The sequence below is a fragment of the Triturus cristatus genome, unplaced genomic scaffold (genome assembly GCF_964204655.1).
Source record: "Triturus cristatus unplaced genomic scaffold, aTriCri1.1 SCAFFOLD_166, whole genome shotgun sequence".
Lineage (NCBI taxonomy): Eukaryota > Metazoa > Chordata > Amphibia > Caudata > Salamandridae > Triturus > Triturus cristatus.
Window position 1 is genome coordinate 156,385 of NW_028188130.1, and position 19,177 is coordinate 175,561.

The following is a 19,177-nucleotide window of genomic DNA, read 5'->3' on the forward strand; positions in this document are numbered from 1 at the left end:
GAGCCAGATAAATTAGATCAGCAGAGATGCTGTAGAGACAGATAAACCAGGTCAGCAGAGCTGCATTAGAAGGAGTAAAACCAGATCAGCAAAGTTGCTTTAGAGCCAGAGAACCAGGTCAGCAGAGCTGCTTTAGAGCCAGAGAACTAGGTCAGCAGAGCTGCTTTAAAGCCATAGAACCAGTTCAGCAGAGCTTCTTTAGAGCCAGAGAACCAGGTCAGCAGAGCCGTTGTAGAGCCAGAGAACCAGGTCAGCAGAGTTGCTCTAGAGCCTACGGACCAGGTCTGCAGAGCAGCTCTAGAGCCTAAAACCAGGTCAGCAGAGCTGCTGTAGAGCGAGAGAACCAGGTCAGCAGAGCTAGAGAACCAGGCCAGCAGAGTTGCTTTAGAGCCAAAGAACCACGTCAGCAGAGCTGCTCTAGAGCCTAAGGACCAGGTGAGCAGAGCTGCTTAAGAGCATAAGAACTAGGTCAGCAGAGCTGCTGTAGAGCCAGAGAAACCGGGTCAACAGAGCTGCTTTGGAGCCTGAGACCCAGGTCGGCAAAGCTGCTTTTCAGCCAGAAAACCAGGTCAGCAGAGCTGCTTTAGAGCCATAGAACCAGACCAGCAGAGCTGCTTTAGAGACAGAGAACCAGGTCAGCAGAGCCATTGTAGAGCCAGAGAACTAGGTCAGCAGAGCTGCTCTAGAGCCAGAGAACCAGGTCAACAGAGCTACTCTAGAGCCAGAGAACCATGTCAGCAGAGCTGCTCTAGAACCTAAAACGAGGTCAGCAGAGCTGCTGTAGAGCCAGAGGACCAGGTCAGCAGAGCTAGAGCGAGAGAACCAGGTCAGCATAGCTGCTTTATAGCCAGACAACAAGGTCAGAAGAGCTGCTCTAGAGCCTCAGGACCAGGTCAGCAGAGCTGCTTTAGAGCCGAAGAACCAGGTCAGCAGAGCTGCTGTAGAGCCAGAGAAACCAGGTCAGCAGAGCTGCTTTAGAGCCAGAGACCCAGGTCAGCAAAGTTGCTTTTCAACCAGAGAACCAGGTCAGCAGAGCTGCTTAAGAGCCAAAGAAACCAGTTCAGCAGAGCAGCTTTACATGGAGAGAACCAGGGTAGCAGAGCTGCTTTAGAGCCAGAGAACCAGGTCAGGAGAGCTGCTTTAGAGCCAGAGAACCAGGTCAGCAGAGCTGCTGTAGAGCAAGAAAAACCAGATCAGCAGAGCTGCTTTAGAGGGAGAGAACCAGGTCAACAGAGCTGCTTTAGAGCCAGAGAACCAGGTCAACAGAGCTGCTTTAGAGGGAGAGAACCAGCTCGGCAGAGCTGCTCTAGAGCCAGAGAACCAAGTCAGCAGAACTGCTTCAAAGCCAGAGATCAAGGTCAGCAGAGCTGATTTAGAGCCACAGAACCAGGTCAGCAGAGCTGCTTTAGAGCCAGAGAACCAGGTCAGCAGTTCTGCTCTAGATCAAGAGAACCAGGTCAGTAGAGCTGCTGTAGAGCCAGAGAAAGCAGGTCAGCAGAGCTGCTTTAGAGGGAGATAACCAGGTCAACGGAGCTGCTTTAGAGCCAGAGAACCAGGTCAGCAGAGCTGCTTTAGAGCCAGAGAACCAGGTCAGCAGAGCTGCTTTAGAGGGAGATAACCAGATCAGCAGAGCTGCCCTAGAGCCTAAGAACAAGGTCAGGAGAGCTGTTCTAGTGGCAGAGAACCAGGTCAGCAGAGCTGCTGTAGAGCCAGATAAATTAGGTCAGCAGAGATGTTGTAGAGAAAGATAAACCAGGTCAGCAGAGCTGCTTTAGAAGGAGAGAACCAGATCAGCAGAGCTGTTGTAGAGCCAGAGTACCAGGTCAGCATAGCTCCTCTAGAGCCTAAGAACCAGGTCAGCAGAGATGCTTTAGAGGGAGAGAACCAGGTCAGCAGAGCTTCTGCAGAGCCAGAGAACCAGGCCAGCAGAGCTGCTTTGGAGCCATAGAACCAGGTCAGCAGAGCTGCTATAGAGCCAGAGAACCAGGTCAGCAGTGCTGTTGTAGAGCCAGAGCACCAGGTCAGCATAGCTCCTCTAGAACCTAAGAACCAGGTCAGCAGAGTTGCTCTAGAACCAGAGAACCAGGTCAGTAGAGCTGCTTTAGAGCCAGAGAACCAGGTCAGCAGAGCTGCTTTAGAGGGAGAGAACCAGGTCAGCAGAGCCACTTTAGAACCTGAGAACCAGGTCAGCAGAGCTGCTTTCGAGCCATTGAACCAGGTCAGCAGAGCTGCTTTAGAGCCTGAGAACCAGGTCATCAGAGCCGTTGTAGAGCCAGAGAACTAGGTCAACAGAACTTCTCTAGAACCTAAGAACCAGGTCAGCAGAGCTGCTCTAGAGCCAGAGAACCAGGTCAGCAGAGCTGCTGTAGAGCCAAAGAAAGCAGTTCAGCAGAGCTGCTTTAGAGGGAGAGAACCAGGGTAGCAGAGCTGCTTTAGAGCCAGAGAACCAGGTCAGGAGAGCTGCTTTAGAGCCAGAGAACCAGGTCAGGAGAGCTGCTGTAGAGCCAGAAAAACCAGGTCAGCAGAGCTGCTTCAGAGGGAGAGAACCAGGTCAGCAGAGCTGCTTTGGAGCCAGAGAACCAGGTCAGCAGAGCTGCTTTAGAGCCAGAGATCTTGGTCAACAGAGCTGCTTTAGAGGGAGAGAACCAGGTCAGCAGAGCTGCTCTAGAGCCAGAGAACCAGTCAGCAGAACTGCTTCAAAGCCACACATCAAGATCAGCAGAGCTGCTTTAGAGCCATAGAACCAGGTCAGCAGAGCTGCTTTAGAGCCAGAGAACCAGGTCAGCAGAGCTGCTTCAAAGCCAGACAACCAGGTCAGCAGAGCTGCTCTAGAGCCTAGGAACCAGGTCAGCAGAGCTTCTGTAGAGGCAGAGAACCAGGTCAGCCGGGTTGCGTTTGAGCCACAGAACCAGGTCATCAGAGCTGCTATAGAGGCAGAGAACAAGGTCAGCAGAACTGCTGTAGACCCAGAGAAACCACGTCAGCAGAGCTGCTTTAGAGCCAGAGAACTAGGTCAGCAGAGCTGCTTTAGAGCCATAGAACCAGGTCAGCAGATCTGCTTTAGAGCCAGTGAACCAGGTCAGCAGAGTCGTTGGAGAGCCAGAGAACTAGGTCAACAGAGCTGCTCTAGAGCCTAAGAACCAGGTCAGCAGAGCTGCTCCAGAGCCAGAGAACCAGGTCAGCAGAGCTGCTTCAAAGCCAGAGAAACTGGTCAGAAGAGCTGCTTTAGAGCCTGAGAACCAGGTCAGCAGAGCTGCTTCAAAGCCAGAGAACCAGGTCAGCAGAGCTGCTTTAGAGCCATAGAACCAGGTAATCAGAGCTGATTTAGGTCCACAGATCCAGGTCAGCAGAGCTGCTGTAGAGCCAGAGAAACCAGGTCAGCAGAGCTGCTTTAGAGCCAGAGAACCAGGTCAGCAGTTCTGCTCTAGATCAAGAGAACCAGGTCAGTAGAGCTGCTGTAGAGCCAGAGAAAGCAGGTCAGCAGAGCTGCTTTAGAGGAAGATAACCAGGTCAACAGAGCTGCTTTAGAGCCAGAGAACCAGGTCAGCAGAGCTGCTTTAGAGCCAGAGAACCAGGTCAGCAGAGCTGCTTTAGAGGGAGATAACCAGATCAGCAGAGCTGCCCTAGAGCCTAAGAACAAGGTCAGTAGAGCTGTTCTAGTGGCAGAGAACCAGGTCAGCAGAGCTGCTGTAGAGCCAGATAAATTAGGTCAGCAGAGATGCTGTAGAGAAAGATAAACCAGGTCAGCAGAGCTGCTTTAGAAGGAGAGAACCAGAGCAGCAAAGCTGCTTTAGAGCCATAGAACCAGGTCAGCAGAGCTGCTTTAGAGCCAGAGAACCAGGTCAGCAGAGCTCCTCTAGAGCCTAAGAACCAGGTCAGAAGAGCTGCTTTAGAGCCATAGAACCATGTCAGCAGAGCTGCTTTAGAGCCAGAGAACCAGGTCAGCAGAGCTGCTCTATAGCCTAAGAACCAGGTCAGCAGATCTGTTCTAGAGGCAGAGAACCGGGGCAGCAGAGCTGCTCTAGAGCCAGAGAACCAGTCAGCAGAACTGCTTCAAAGCCAGACATTAAGATCAGCAGAGCTGCTTTAGAGCCATAGAACCAGGTCAGCAGAGCTGCTTTAGAGCCAGAGAACCATGTCAGCAGAGCTGCTTCAAAGCCAGACAACCAGGTCAGCAGAGCTGCTCTAGAGCCTAAGAACCAGGCCAGCAGAGCTGCTCTAGAGCCAGAGAACCAGGTCAGCAGAGCTTCTGTAGAGGCAGAGAACCAGGTCAGCCGGGTTGCGTTTGAGCCACAGAACCAGGTCATCAGAGCTGCTATAGAGGCATAGAACAAGGTCAGCAGAACTGCTGTAGACCCAGAGAAACCAGGTCAGCAGAGCTGCTTTAGAGCCAGAGAACTAGGTCAGCAGAGCTGCTTTAGAGCCATAGAACCAGGTCAGCAGAGCTGCTTTAGAGCCAGTGAACCAGGTCAGCAGAGTCGTTGGAGAGCCAGAGAACTAGGTCAACAGAGCTGCTCTAGAGCCTAAGAACCAGGTCAGCAGAGCTGCTCCAGAGCCAGAGAACCAGGTCAGCAGAGCTGCTTCAAAGCCAGATAAACTGGTCAGAAGAGCTGCTTTAGAGCCTGAGAACCAGGTCAGCAGAGCTGCTTCAAAGCCAGAGAACCAGGTCAGCAGAGCTGCTTTAGAGCCATAGAACCAGGTAATCAGAGCTGATTTAGGTCCACAGATCCAGGTCAGCAGAGCTGCTGTAGAGCCAGAGAAACCAGGTCAGCAGGGCTGCTTTAGAGCCAGAGAACCAGGTCAGCAGTGCTGCTCTAGATCAAGAGAACCAGGTCAGTAGAGCTGCTGTAGAGCCAGAGAAAGCAGGTCAGCAGAGTTGCTTTAGAGGGAGATAACCAGGTCAACAGAGCTACTTTAGAGCCAGAGAACCAGGTCAGCAGAGCTGCTTTAGAGCCAGAGAACCAGGTCAGCAGAGGTGCTTTAGAGGGAGATAACCAGATCAGCAGAGCTGCCCTAGAGCCTAGGAACAAGGTCAGTAGAGCTGTTCTAGTGGCAGAGAACCAGGTCAGCAGAGCTGCTGTAGAGCCAGATAAATTAGGTCAGCAGAGATGCTGTAGAGAAAGATAAACCAGGTCAGCAGAGCTGCTTTAGAAGGAGAGAACCAGATCAGCAAAGCTGCTTTAGAGCCATAGAACCAGGTCAGCAGAGCTGCTTTAGAGCCAGAGAACCAGGTCAGCAGAGCTCCTCTAGAGCCTAAGAACCAGGTCAGCAGAGCTGCTTTAGAGCCATAGAACCATGTCAGCAGAGCTGCTTTAGAGCCAGAGAACCAGGTCAGCAGAGCTGCTCTAGAGCCTAAGAACCAGGTCAGCAGATCTGTTCTAGAGGCAGAGAACCGGGGCAGCAGAGCTGCTGTAGAGCCAGAGAACTAGGTCAGCAGAGCAGCTTTAGAGCCAGAGAACCAGGTCAGCAGGGCAGTTTTGGAGACAGAGAACCAGGTCAGCAGACCTGCATTAGAACCAGAGAACCAGGTCAGCAGTGCTGATCTAGAGCAAGAGAACCAGGGTAGCAGAGCTGCTTTAGAGCCAGAGAACCAGGTCAGGAGAGCTGCTTTAGAGCCAGAGAACCAGGTCAGCAGAGCTGCTTCAAAGCCAGACAACCAGGTCAGCAGAGCTGCTCTAGAGCCTAAGAACCAGGTCAGCAGAGCTGCTCTAGAGCCAGAGAACCAGGTCAGCAGAGCTTCTGTAGAGGCAGAGAACCAGGTCAGCCGGGTTGCGTTTGAGCCACAGAACCAGGTCATCAGAGCTGCTATAGAGGCAGAGAACAAGGTCAGCAGAACTGCTGTAGACCCAGACAAACCAGGTCAGCAGAGCTGCTTTTGAGCCAGAGAACCAGGTCAGCAGATCTGTTCTAGAGGCAGAGAACCGGGGCAGCAGAGCTGCTGTAGAGCCAGAGAACTAGGTCAGCAGAGCAGCTTTAGAGCCAGAGAACCAGGTCAGCAGGGCAGTTGTGGAGCCAGAGAACCAGGTCAGCAGACCTGCTTTAGAACCAGAGAACCAGGTCAGCAGTGCTGATCTAGAGCAAGAGAACCAGGGTAGCAGAGCTGCTTTAGAGCCAGAGAACTAGGTCAGCAGAGCTGCTTTAGAGCCATAGAACCAGGTCAGCAGAGCTGCTTTAGAGCCAGAGAACTAGGTCAACAGAGCTGCTCTAGAGCCTAAGAACCAGGTCAGCAGAGCTGCTCCAGAGCCAGAGAACCAGGTCAGCAGAGCTGCTTCAAAGCCAGAGAAACTGGTCAGAAGAGCTGCTTTAGAGCCTGAGAACCAGGTCAGCAGAGCTGCTTCAAAGCCAGAGAACCAGGTCAGCAGAGCTGCTTTAGAGCCATAGAACCAGGTCATCAGAGCTGCTTTAGGTCCACAGATCCAGGTCAGCAGAGCTGCTGTAGAGCCAGAGAAACCAGGTCAGCAGAGCTGCTTTAGAGCCAGAGAACCAGGTCAGCAGTGCTGCTCTAGATCAAGAGAACCAGGTCAGTAGAGCTGCTGTAGAGCCAGAGAAAGCAGGTCAGCAGAGCTGCTTTAGAGGGAGATAACCAGGTCAACAGAGCTGCTTTAGAGCCAGAGAACCAGGTCAGCAGAGCTGCTTTAGAGCCAGAGAACCAGGTCAGCAGAGCTGCTTTAGAGGGAGATAACCAGATCAGCAGAGCTGCCCTAGAGCCTAAGAACAAGGTCAGTAGAGCTGTTCTAGTGGCGGAGAACCAGGTCAGCAGAGCTGCTGTAGAGCCAGATAAATTAGGTCAGCAGAGATGCTGTAGAGAAAGATAAACCAGGTCAGCAGAGCTGCTTTAGAAGGAGAGAACCAGATCAGCAAAGCTGCTTTAGAGCCATAGAACCAGGTCAGCAGAGCTGCTTTAGAGCCAGAGAACCAGGTCAGCAGAGCTCCTCTAGAGCCTAAGAACCAGGTCAGCAGAGCTGCTTTAGAGCCATAGAACCATGTCAGCAGAGCTGCTTTAGAGCCAGAGAACCAGGTCAGCAGAGCTGCTCTAGAGCCTAAGAACCAGGTCAGCAGATCTGTTCTAGAGGCAGAGAACCGGGGCAGCAGAGCTCCTGTAGAGCCAGAGAACTAGGTCAGCAGAGCAGCTTTAGAGCCAGAGAACCAGGTCAGCAGGGCAGTTGTGGAGCCAGAGAACCAGGTCAGCAGTCCTGCTTTAGAACCAGAGAACCAGGTCAGCAGTGCTGCTCTAGAGCAAGAGAACCAGGGTAGCAGAGCTGCTTTAGAGCCAGAGAACCAGGCCAGGAGAGCTGCTTTAGAGCCAGAGAACCAGGTCAGCAGAGCTGCTGTAGAGCCAGGAAAACCAGGTCAGCAGAGCTGCTTTGGAGGGAGAGAACCAGGTCAGCAGAGCTGCTTTAGAGCCAGAGAACCAGATCAGCAGAGCTGCCCTAGAGCCTAAGAACAAGGTCAGTAGAGCTGTTCTAGTGGCAGAGAACAAGGTCAGCAGAGCAGCTGTAGAGCCAGATAAATTAGATCAGCAGAGATGCTGTAGAGACAGATAAACCAGGTCAGCAGAGCTGCATTAGAAGGAGTAAAACCAGATCAGCAAAGTTGCTTTAGAGCCAGAGAACCAGGTCAGCAGAGCTGCTTTAGAGCCAGAGAACTAGGTCAGCAGAGCTGCTTTAAAGCCATAGAACCAGTTCAGCAGAGCTTCTTTAGAGCCAGAGAACCAGGTCAGCAGAGCCGTTGTAGAGCCAGAGAACCAGGTCAGCAGAGTTGCTCTAGAGCCTACGGACCAGGTCTGCAGAGCAGCTCTAGAGCCTAAAACCAGGTCAGCAGAGCTGCTGTAGAGCGAGAGAACCAGGTCAGCAGAGCTAGAGAACCAGGCCAGCAGAGTTGCTTTAGAGCCAAAGAACCACGTCAGCAGAGCTGCTCTAGAGCCTAAGGACCAGGTGAGCAGAGCTGCTTAAGAGCATAAGAACCAGGTCAGCAGAGCTGCTGTAGAGCCAGAGAAACCGGGTCAACAGAGCTGCTTTGGAGCCTGAGACCCAGGTCGGCAAAGCTGCTTTTCAGCCAGAAAACCAGGTCAGCAGAGCTGCTTTAGAGCCATAGAACCAGACCAGCAGAGCTGCTTTAGAGACAGAGAACCAGGTCAGCAGAGCCATTGTAGAGCCAGAGAACTAGGTCAGCAGAGCTGCTCTAGAGCCAGAGAACCAGGTCAGCAGAGCTACTCTATAGCCAGAGAACCATGTCAGCAGAGCTGCTCTAGAACCTAAAACGAGGTCAGCAGAGCTGCTGTAGAGCCAGAGGACCAGGTCAGCAGAGCTAGAGCGAGAGAACCAGGTCAGCATAGCTGCTTTATAGCCAGACAACAAGGTCAGCAGAGCTGCTCTAGAGCCTCAGGACCAGGTCAGCAGAGCTGCTTTAGAGCCGAAGAACCAGGTCAGCAGAGCTGCTGTAGAGCCAGAGAAACCAGGTCAGCAGAGCTGCTTTAGAGCCAGAGACCCAGGTCAGCAAAGTTGCTTTTCAACCAGAGAACCAGGTCAGCAGAGCTGCTTAAGAGCCAAAGAAACCAGTTCAGCAGAGCAGCTTTACATGGAGAGAACCAGGGTAGCAGAGCTGCTTTAGAGCCAGAGAACCAGGTCAGGAGAGCTGCTTTAGAGCCAGAGAACCAGGTCAGCAGAGCTGCTGTAGAGCAAGAAAAACCAGGTCAGCAGAGCTGCTTTAGAGGGAGAGAACCAGGTCAGCAGAGCTGCTTTAGAGCCAGAGAACCAGGTCAACAGAGCTGCTTTAGAGGGAGAGAACCAGCTCGGCAGAGCTGCTCTAGAGCCAGAGAACCAGGTCAGCAGAACTGCTTCAAAGCCAGAGATCAAGGTCAGCAGAGCTGATTTAGAGCCACAGAACCAGGTCAGCAGAGCTGCTTTAGAGCCAGAGAACCAGGTCAGCAGAGCTGCTTTAGAGGGAGATAACCAGATCAGCAGAGCTGCCCTAGAGCCTAAGAACAAGGTCAGTAGAGCTGTTCTAGTGGCAGAGAACCAGGTCAGCAGAGCTGCTGTAGAGCCAGATAAATTAGGTCAGCAGAGATGCTGTAGAGAAAGATAAACCAGGTCAGCAGAGCTGCTTTAGAAGGAGAGAACCAGATCAGCAAAGCTGCTTTAGAGCCATAGAACCAGGTCAGCAGAGCTGCTTTAGAGCCAGAGAACCAGGTCAGCAGAGCTCCTCTAGATCCTAAGAACCAGGTCAGCAGAGCTGCTTTAGAGCCATAGAACCATGTCAGCAGAGCTGCTTTAGAGCCAGAGAACCAGGTCAGCAGAGCTGCTCTAGAGCCTAAGAACCAGGTCAGCAGATCTGTTCTAGAGGCAGAGAACCGGGGCAGCAGAGCTGCTGTAGAGCCAGAGAACTAGGTCAGCAGAGCAGCTTTAGAGCCAGAGAACCAGGTCAGCAGGGCAATTGTGGAGCCAGAGAACCAGGTCAGCAGACCTGCTTTAGAACCAGAGAACCAGGTCAGCAGTGCTGCTCTAGAGCAAGAGAACCAGGGTAGCAGAGCTGCTTTAGAGCCAGAGAACCAGGTCAGGAGAGCTGCTTTAGAGCCAGAGAACCAGGTCAGCAGAGCTGCTGTAGAGCCAGGAAAACCAGGTCAGCAGAGCTGCTTTAGAGGGAGAGAACCAGGTCAGCAGAGCTGCTTTAGAGCCAGAGAACCAGGTCAGCAGAGCTGCTCTAGAGCCTAAGAACCAGGTCAGCAGAGCTGCTCTAGAGCCAGAGAACCAGGTCAGCAGAGCTTCTGTAGAGCCAGAGAACCAGCTCAGCAGAGCTGCTCTAGAGACAGAGAACTAGGTCAGCAGAGCCGCTTTAGAGCCATAGAACTAGGTCAGGAGAGCTGCTTTAGAGCCATTGATGCATGTCAGCAGAGTCGTTGTAGAGCCAGAGAACTAGGTTAGCAGAGCAGCTTTAGAGCCAGAGAACCAGGTCAGCAGGGCAGTTGTAGAGCCAGAGAACCAGGTCAGCAGACCTGCTTTAGAGCCAGAGAACCAGGTCAGCAGTGCTGCTCTAGAGCAAGAGAACCAGGTCAGTAGAGCTGCTGTAGAGCCAGAGAAAGCAGGTTAGCAGAGCTGCTTTAGAGGGAGATAACCAGGTCAACAGAGCTGCTTTAGAGCCAGAGAAACAGGTCAGCAGAGCTGCTTTAGAGCCAGAGAACCAGATCAGCAGAGCTGCCCTAGAGCCTAAGAACAAGGTCAGTAGAGCTGTTCTAGTGGCAGAGAACAAGGTCAGCAGAGCAGCTGTAGAGCCAGATAAATTAGATCAGCAGAGATGCTGTAGAGACAGATAAACCACGTCAGCAGAGCTGCATTAGAAGGAGTAAAACCAGATCAGCAAAGCTGCTTTAGAGCCAGAGAACCAGGTCAGCAGAGCTGCTTTAGAGCCAGAGAACTAGGTCAGCAGAGCTGCTTTAAAGCCATAGAACCAGTTCAGCAGAGCTTCTTTAGAGCCAGAGAACCAGGTCAGCAGAGCCGTTGTAGAGCCAGAGAACAAGGTCAGCAGAGTTGCTCTAGAGCCTAAGGACCAGGTCTGCAGAGCAGCTCTAGAGCCTAAAACCAGGTCAGCAGAGCTGCTCTAGAGCGAGAGAACCAGGTCAGCAGAGCTAGAGCCAGAGAACCAGGCTAGCAGAGCTGCTTTAGAGCCAAAGAACCACGTCAGCAGAGCTGCTCTAGAGCCTAAGGACCAGGTGAGCAGAGCTGCTTAAGAGCATAAGAACCAGGTTAGCAGAGCTGCTGTAGAGCCAGAGAAACCGGGTCAACAGAGCTGCTTTAGAGCCTGAGACCCAGGTCGGCAAAGCTGCTTTTGAGCCAGAAAACCAGGTCAGCAGATCTGCTTTAGAGCCATAGAACCAGGCCAGCAGAGCTGCTTTAGAGACAGAGAACCAGGTCAGCAGAGCCATTGTAGAGCCAGAGAACTAGGTCAGCAGAGCTGCTCTAGAGCCAGAGAACCAGGTCAGCAGAGCTACTCTAGAGCCAGAGAACCATGTCAGCAGAGCTGCTCTAGAGCCTAAAACGAGGTCAGCAGAGCTGATCTAGAGCCAGAGAACCAGGTCAGCAGAGCTAGAGCGAGAGAACCAGGTCAGCATAGATGCTTTATAGCCAGACAACAAGGTCAGCAGAGCTGCTCTAGAGCCTCAGGACCAGGTCAGCAGAGCTGCTTTAGAGCCGAAGAACCAGGTCAGCAGAGCTGCTGTGGAGCCAGAGAAACCAGGTCAGCAGAGCTGCTTTAGAGCCAGAGACCCAGGTCAGCAAAGCTGCTTTTCAACCAGAGAACCAGGTCAGCAGAGCTGCTTAAGAGCCATAGAACCAGGTCAGCAGAGCTGCTTTAGAGCCAGGGAAACAGGTCAGCAGAGCTGCTGTAGAGCCAAAGAAACCAGTTCAGCAGAGCAGCTTTACATGGAGAGAACCAGGGTAGCAGAGCTGCTTTAGAGCCAGAGAACCAGGTCAGGAGAGCTGCTTTAGAGCCAGAGAACCAGGTCAGCAGAGCTGCTGTAGAGCAAGAAAAACCAGGTCAGCAGAGCTGCTTTAGAGGGAGAGAACCAGGTCAGCAGAGCTGCTTTAGAGCCAGAGAACCAGGTCAACAGAGCTGCTTTAGAGGGAGAGAACCAGCTCGGCAGAGCTGCTCTAGAGCCAGAGAACCAGGTCAGCAGAACTGCTTCAAAGCCAGAGATCAAGGTCAGCAGAGCTGATTTAGAGCCACAGAACCAGGTCAGCAGAGCTGCTTTAGAGCCAGAGAACCAGGTCAGCAGAGCTGCTTTAGAGGGAGATAACCAGATCAGCAGAGCTGCCCTAGAGCCTAAGAACAAGGTCAGTAGAGCTGTTCTAGTGGCAGAGAACCAGGTCAGCAGAGCTGCTGTAGAGCCAGATAAATTAGGTCAGTAGAGATGCTGTAGAGAAAGATAAACCAGGTCAGCAGAGCTGCTTTAGAAGGAGAGAACCAGATCAGCAAAGCTGCTTTAGAGCCATAGAACCAGGTCAGCAGAGCTGCTTTAGAGCCAGAGAACCAGGTCAGCAGAGCTCCTCTAGATCCTAAGAAGCAGGTCAGGGGAGCTGCTTTAGAGCCATAGAACCATGTCAGCAGAGCTGCTTTAGAGCCAGAGAACCAGGTCAGCAGAGCTGCTCTAGAGCCTAAGAACCAGGTCAGCAGATCTGTTCTAGAGGCAGAGAACCGGGGCAGCAGAGCTGCTGTAGAGCCAGAGAACTAGGTCAGCAGAGCAGCTTTAGAGCCAGAGAACCAGGTCAGCAGGGCAGTTGTGGAGCCAGAGAACCATGTCAGCAGACCTGCTTTAGAACCAGAGAACCAGGTCAGCAGTGCTGCTCTAGAGCAAGAGAACCAGGGTAGCAGAGCTGCTTTAGAGCCAGAGAACCAGGTCAGGAGTGCTGCTTTAGAGCCAGAGAACCAGGTCAGCAGAGCTGCTGTAGAGCCAGGAAAACCAGGTCAGCAGAGCTGCTTTAGAGGGAGAGAACCAGGTCAGCAGAGCTGCTTTAGAGCCAGAGAACCAGGTCAGCAGAGCTGCTCTAGAGCCTAAGAACCAGGTCAGCAGAGCTGCTCTAGAGCCAGAGAACCAGGTCAGCAGAGCTTCTGTAGAGCCAGAGAACCAGCTCAGCAGAGCTGCTCTAGAGACAGAGAACTAGGTCAGCAGAGCCGCTTTAGAGCCATAGAACTAGGTCAGGAGAGCTGCTTTAGAGCCATTGATGCAGGTCAGCAGAGTCGTTGTAGAGCCAGAGAACTAGGTTATCAGAGCAGCTTTAGAGCCAGAGAACCAGGTCAGCAGGGCAGTTGTAGAGCCAGAGAACCAGGCCAGCAGACCTGCTTTAGAGCCAGAGAACCAGGTCAGCAGTGCTGCTCTAGAGCAAGAGAACCAGGTCAGTAGAGCTGCTGTAGAGCCAGAGAAAGCAGGTTAGCAGAGCTGCTTTAGAGGGAGATAACCAGGTCAACAGAGCTGCTTTAGAGCCAGAGAACCAGGTCAGCAGAGCTGCTTTAGAGCCAGAGAACCAGATCAGCAGAGCTGCCCTAGAGCCTAAGAACAAGGTCAGTAGAGCTGTTCTAGTGGCAGAGAACAAGGTCAGCAGAGCAGCTGTAGAGCCAGATAAATTAGATCAGCAGAGATGCTGTAAGACAGATAAACCAGGTCAGCAGAGCTGCATTAGAAGGAGTAAAACCAGATCAGCAAAGCTGCTTTAGAGCCAGAGAACCAGGTCAGCAGAGCTGCTTTAGAGCCAGAGAACTAGGTCAGCAGAGCTGCTTTAAAGCCATAGAACCAGTTCAGCAGAGCTTCTTTAGAGCCAGAGAACCAGGTCAGCAGAGCCGTTGTAGAGCCAGAGAACCAGGTCAGCAGAGTTTCTCTAGAGCCTAAGGACCAGGTCTGCAGAGCAGCTCTAGAGCCTAAAACCAGGTCAGCAGAGCTGCTCTAGAGCGAGAGAACCAGGTCAGCAGAGCTAGAGCCAGAGAACCAGGCTAGCAGAGCTGCTTTAGAGCCAAAGAACCACGTCAGCAGAGCTGCTCTAGAGCCTAAGGACCAGGTGAGCAGAGCTGCTTAAGAGCATAAGAACCAGGTTAGCAGAGCTGCTGTAGAGCCAGAGAAACCGGGACAACAGAGCTGCTTTAGAGCCTGAGACCCAGGTCGGCAAAGCTGCTTTTGAGCCAGAAAACCAGGTCAGCAGAGCTGCTTTAGAGCCATAGAACCAGGCCAGCAGAGCTGCTTTAGAGACAGAGAACCAGGTCAGCAGAGCCATTGTAGAGCCAGAGAACTAGGTCAGCAGAGCTGCTCTAGAGCCAGAGAACCAGGTCAGCAGAGCTACTCTAGAGCCAGAGAACCATGTCAGCAGAGCTGCTCTAGAGCCTAAAACGAGGTCAGCAGAGCTGCTCTAGAGCCAGAGAACCAGGTCAGCAGAGCTAGAGCGAGAGAACCAGGTCAGCATAGATGCTTTATAGCCAGACAACAAGGTCAGCAGAGCTGCTCTAGAGCCTCAGGACCAGGTCAGCAGAGCTGCTTTAGAGCCGAAGAACCAAGTCAGCAGAGCTGCTGTGGAGCCAGAGAAACCAGGTCAGCAGAGCTGCTTTAGAGCCAGAGACCCAGGTCAGCAAAGCTGCTTTTAAACCAGAGAACCAGGTCAGCAGAGCTGCTTAAGAGCCATAGAACCAGGTCAGCAGAGCTGCTTTAGAGCCAGGGAAACAGGTCAGCAGAGCTGCTGTAGAGCAAGAAAAACCAGGTCAGCAGAGCTGCTTTAGAGGGAGAGAACCAGGTCAGGAGAGCTGCTTTAGAGCCAGAGAACCAGGTCAACAGAGCTGCTTTAGAGGGAGAGAACCAGCTCGGCAGAGCTGCTCTAGAGCCAGAGAACCAGGTCAGCAGAACTGCTTCAAAGCCAGAGATCAAGGTCAGCAGAGCTGATTTAGAGCCATAGAACCAGGTCAGCAGAGCTGCTTTAGAGCCAGAGAACCAGGTCAGCAGAGCTGCTTCAAAGCCAGACAACCAGGTCAGCAGAGCTGCTCTAGAACCTAAGAACCAGGTCAGCAGAGCTGCTCTAGAGCCGGATAACCAGGTCAGCAGAGCTTCTGTAGAGCCAGAGAACCAGGTCAGCAGTGTTTCTTTTGAGCCATAGAACCAGGTCATCAGAGCTGCTATAGAGGCAGAGAACAAGGTCAGCAGAGCTGCTGTAGACCCAGAGAAACCAGGTCAGCAGAGCTGCTCTAGAGACAGCGAACTAGGTCAGCAGAGACGCTTTAGAGCCATAGAACCAGGTCAGCTGAGCTGCTTTAGAGCCATTGAACCAGGTCAGCAGAGTCGTTGTAGAGCCAGAGAACTAGGTCAGCAGAGCAGCTTTAGAGCCAGAGAACCAGGTCAGCAGGGCAGTTGTAGAGCCAGAGACTCAGGTCAGCAGACCTGCTTTAGAGCCAGAGAACCAGGTCAGCAGTGCTGCTCTAGAGCAAGAGAACCAGGTCAGTAGAGCTGCTGTAGAGCCAGAGAAAGCAGGTCATCAGAGCTGCTTTAGAGGGAGATAACCATATCAGCAGAGCTTCCCTAGAGCCTAAGAACAAGGTCAGTAGAGCTGTTCTAGTGGCATAGAACCAGGTCAGCAGAGCTGCTGTAGAGCCAGATAAATTAGGTCAGCAGAGATGCTGTAGAGACAAATAAACCAGGTCAGTAGAGCTGCTTTAGAAGGAGAGAACCAGATCAGCAAAGCTGCTTTAGAGCCATAGAACCAGGTCAGCAGAGCTGCTTTAGAGCCAGAGAACCAGGTCAGCAGAGCTCCTCTAGAGCCTAAGAACCAGGTCAGCAGAGCTGCTTTAGAGCCATAGAACCATGTCAGCAGAGCTGCTTTAGAGCCAGAGAACCAGGTCAGCAGAGCTGCTCTAGAGCCTAAGAACCAGGTCAGCAGATCTGTTCTAGAGGCAGAGAACCGGGGCAGCAGAGCTGCTGTAGAGCCAGAGAACTAGGTCAGCAGAGCAGCTTTAGAGCCAGAGAACCAGGTCAGCAGGGCAGTTGTGGAGCCAGAGAACCAGGTCAGCAGTCCTGCTTTAGAACCAGAGAACCAGGTCAGCAGTGCTGCTCTAGAGCAAGAGAACCAGGGTAGCAGAGCTGCTTTAGAGCCAGAGAACCAGGCCAGGAGAGCTGCTTTAGAGCCAGAGAACCAGGTCAGCAGAGCTGCTGTAGAGCCAGGAAAACCAGGTCAGCAGAGCTGCTTTAGAGGGAGAGAACCAGGTCAGCAGAGCTGCTTTAGAGCCAGAGAACCAGATCAGCAGAGCTGCCCTAGAGCCTAAGAACAAGGTCAGTAGAGCTGTTCTAGTGGCAGAGAACAAGGTCAGCAGAGCAGCTGTAGAGCCAGATAAATTAGATCAGCAGAGATGCTGTAGAGACAGATAAACCAGGTCAGCAGAGCTGCATTAGAAGGAGTAAAACCAGATCAGCAAAGTTGCTTTAGAGCCAGAGAACCAGGTCAGCAGAGCTGCTTTAGAGCCAGAGAACTAGGTCAGCAGAGCTGCTTTAAAGCCATAGAACCAGTTCAGCAGAGCTTCTTTAGAGCCAGAGAACCAGGTCAGCAGAGCCGTTGTAGAGCCAGAGAACCAGGTCAGCAGAGTTGCTCTAGAGCCTACGGACCAGGTCTGCAGAGCAGCTCTAGAGCCTAAAACCAGGTCAGCAGAGCTGCTGTAGAGCGAGAGAACCAGGTCAGCAGAGCTAGAGAACCAGGCCAGCAGAGTTGCTTTAGAGCCAAAGAACCACGTCAGCAGAGCTGCTCTAGAGCCTAAGGACCAGGTGAGCAGAGCTGCTTAAGAGCATAAGAACCAGGTCAGCAGAGCTGCTGTAGAGCCAGAGAAACCGGGTCAACAGAGCTGCTTTGGAGCCTGAGACCCAGGTCGGCAAAGCTGCTTTTCAGCCAGAAAACCAGGTCAGCAGAGCTGCTTTAGAGCCATAGAACCAGACCAGCAGAGCTGCTTTAGAGACAGAGAACCAGGTCAGCAGAGCCATTGTAGAGCCAGAGAACTAGGTCAGCAGAGCTGCTCTAGAGCCAAAAAACCAGGTCAGCAGAGCTACTCTAGAGCCAGAGAACCATGTCAGCAGAGCTGCTCTAGAACCTAAAACGAGGTCAGCAGAGCTGCTGTAGAGCCAGAGGACCAGGTCAGCATAGCTGCTTTATAGCCAGACAACAAGGTCAGCAGAGCTGCTCTAGAGCCTCAGGACCAGGTCAGCAGAGCTGCTTTAGAGCCGAAGAACCAAGTCAGCAGAGCTGCTGTGGAGCCAGAGAAACCAGGTCAGCAGAGCTGCTTTAGAGCCAGAGACCCAGGTCAGCAAAGCTGCTTTTAAACCAGAGAACCAGGTCAGCAGAGCTGCTTAAGAGCCATAGAACCAGGTCAGCAGAGCTGCTTTAGAGCCAGGGAAACAGGTCAGCAGAGCTGCTGTAGAGCAAGAAAAACCAGGTCAGCAGAGCTGCTTTAGAGGGAGAGAACCAGGTCAGGAGAGCTGCTTTAGAGCCAGAGAACCAGGTCAACAGAGCTGCTTTAGAGGGAGAGAACCAGCTCGGCAGAGCTGCTCTAGAGCCAGAGAACCAGGTCAGCAGAACTGCTTCAAAGCCAGAGATCAAGGTCAGCAGAGCTGATTTAGAGCCATAGAACCAGGTCAGCAGAGCTGCTTTAGAGCCAGAGAACCAGGTCAGCAGAGCTGCTTCAAAGCCAGACAACCAGGTCAGCAGAGCTGCTCTAGAACCTAAGAACCAGGTCAGCAGAGCTGCTCTAGAGCCGGATAACCAGGTCAGCAGAGCTTCTGTAGAGCCAGAGAACCAGGTCAGCAGTGTTTCTTTTGAGCCATAGAACCAGGTCATCAGAGCTGCTATAGAGGCAGAGAACAAGGTCAGCAGAGCTGCTGTAGACCCAGAGAAACCAGGTCAGCAGAGCTGCTCTAGAGACAGCGAACTAGGTCAGCAGAGACGCTTTAGAGCCATAGAACCAGGTCAGCTGAGCTGCTTTAGAGCCATTGAACCAGGTCAGCAGAGTCGTTGTAGAGCCAGAGAACTAGGTCAGCAGAGCAGCTTTAGAGCCAGAGAACCAGGTCAGCAGGGCAGTTGTAGAGCCAGAGACTCAGGTCAGCAGACCTGCTTTAGAGCCAGAGAACCAGGTCAGCAGTGCTGCTCTAGAGCAAGAGAACCAGGTCAGTAGAGCTGCTGTAGAGCCAGAGAAAGCAGGTCATCAGAGCTGCTTTAGAGGGAGATAACCATATCAGCAGAGCTTCCCTAGAGCCTAAGAACAAGGTCAGTAGAGCTGTTCTAGTGGCATAGAACCAGGTCAGCAGAGCTGCTGTAGAGCCAGATAAATTAGGTCAGCAGAGATGCTGTAGAGACAAATAAACCAGGTCAGTAGAGCTGCTTTAGAAGGAGAGAACCAGATCAGCAAAGCTGCTTTAGAGCCATAGAACCAGGTCAGCAGAGCTGCTTTAGAGCCAGAGAACCAGGTCAGCAGAGCTCCTCTAGAGCCTAAGAACCAGGTCAGCAGAGCTGCTTTAGAGCCATAGAACCATGTCAGCAGAGCTGCTTTAGAGCCAGAGAACCAGGTCAGCAGAGCTGCTCTAGAGCCTAAGAACCAGGTCAGCAGATCTGTTCTAGAGGCAGAGAACCGGGGCAGCAGAGCTGCTGTAGAGCCAGAGAACTAGGTCAGCAGAGCAGCTTTAGAGCCAGAGAACCAGGTCAGCAGGGCAGTTGTGGAGCCAGAGAACCAGGTCAGCAGTCCTGCTTTAGAACCAGAGAACCAGGTCAGCAGTGCTGCTCTAGAGCAAGAGAACCAGGGTAGCAGAGCTGCTTTAGAGCCAGAGAACCAGGCCAGGAGAGCTGCTTTAGAGCCAGAGAACCAGGTCAGCAGAGCTGCTGTAGAGCCAGGAAAACCAGGTCAGCAGAGCTGCTTTAGAGGGAGAGAACCAGGTCAGCAGAGCTGCTTTAGAGCCAGAGAACCAGATCAGCAGAGCTGCCCTAGAGCCTAAGAACAAGGTCAGTAGAGCTGTTCTAGTGGCAGAGAACAAGGTCAGCAGAGCAGCTGTAGAGCCAGATAAATTAGATCAGCAGAGATGCTGTAGAGACAGATAAACCAGGTCAGCAGAGCTGCATTAGAAGGAGTAAAACCAGATCAGCAAAGTTGCTTTAGAGCCAGAGAACCAGGTCAGCAGAGCTGCTTTAGAGCCAGAGAACTAGGTCAGCAGAGCTGCTTTAAAGCCATAGAACCAGTTCAGCAGAGCTTCTTTAGAGCCAGAGAACCAGGTCAGCAGAGCTGTTGTAGAGCCAGAGAACCAGGTCAGCAGAGTTGCTCTAGAGCCTACGGACCAGGTCTGCAGAGCAGCTCTAGAGCCTAAAACCAGGTCAGCAGAGCTGCTGTAGAGCGAGAGAACCAGGTCAGCAGAGCTAGAGAACCAGGCCAGCAGAGTTGCTTTAGAGCCAAAGAACCACGTCAGCAGAGCTGCTCTAGAGCCTAAGGACCAGGTGAGCAGAGCTGCTTAAGAGCATAAGAACCAGGTCAGCAGAGCTGCTGTAGAGCCAGAGAAACCGGGTCAACAGAGCTGCTTTGGAGCCTGAGACCCAGGTCGGCAAAGCTGCTTTTCAGCCAGAAAACCAGGTCAGCAGAGCTGCTTTAGAGCCATAGAACCAGACCAGCAGAGCTGCTTTAGAGACAGAGAACCAGG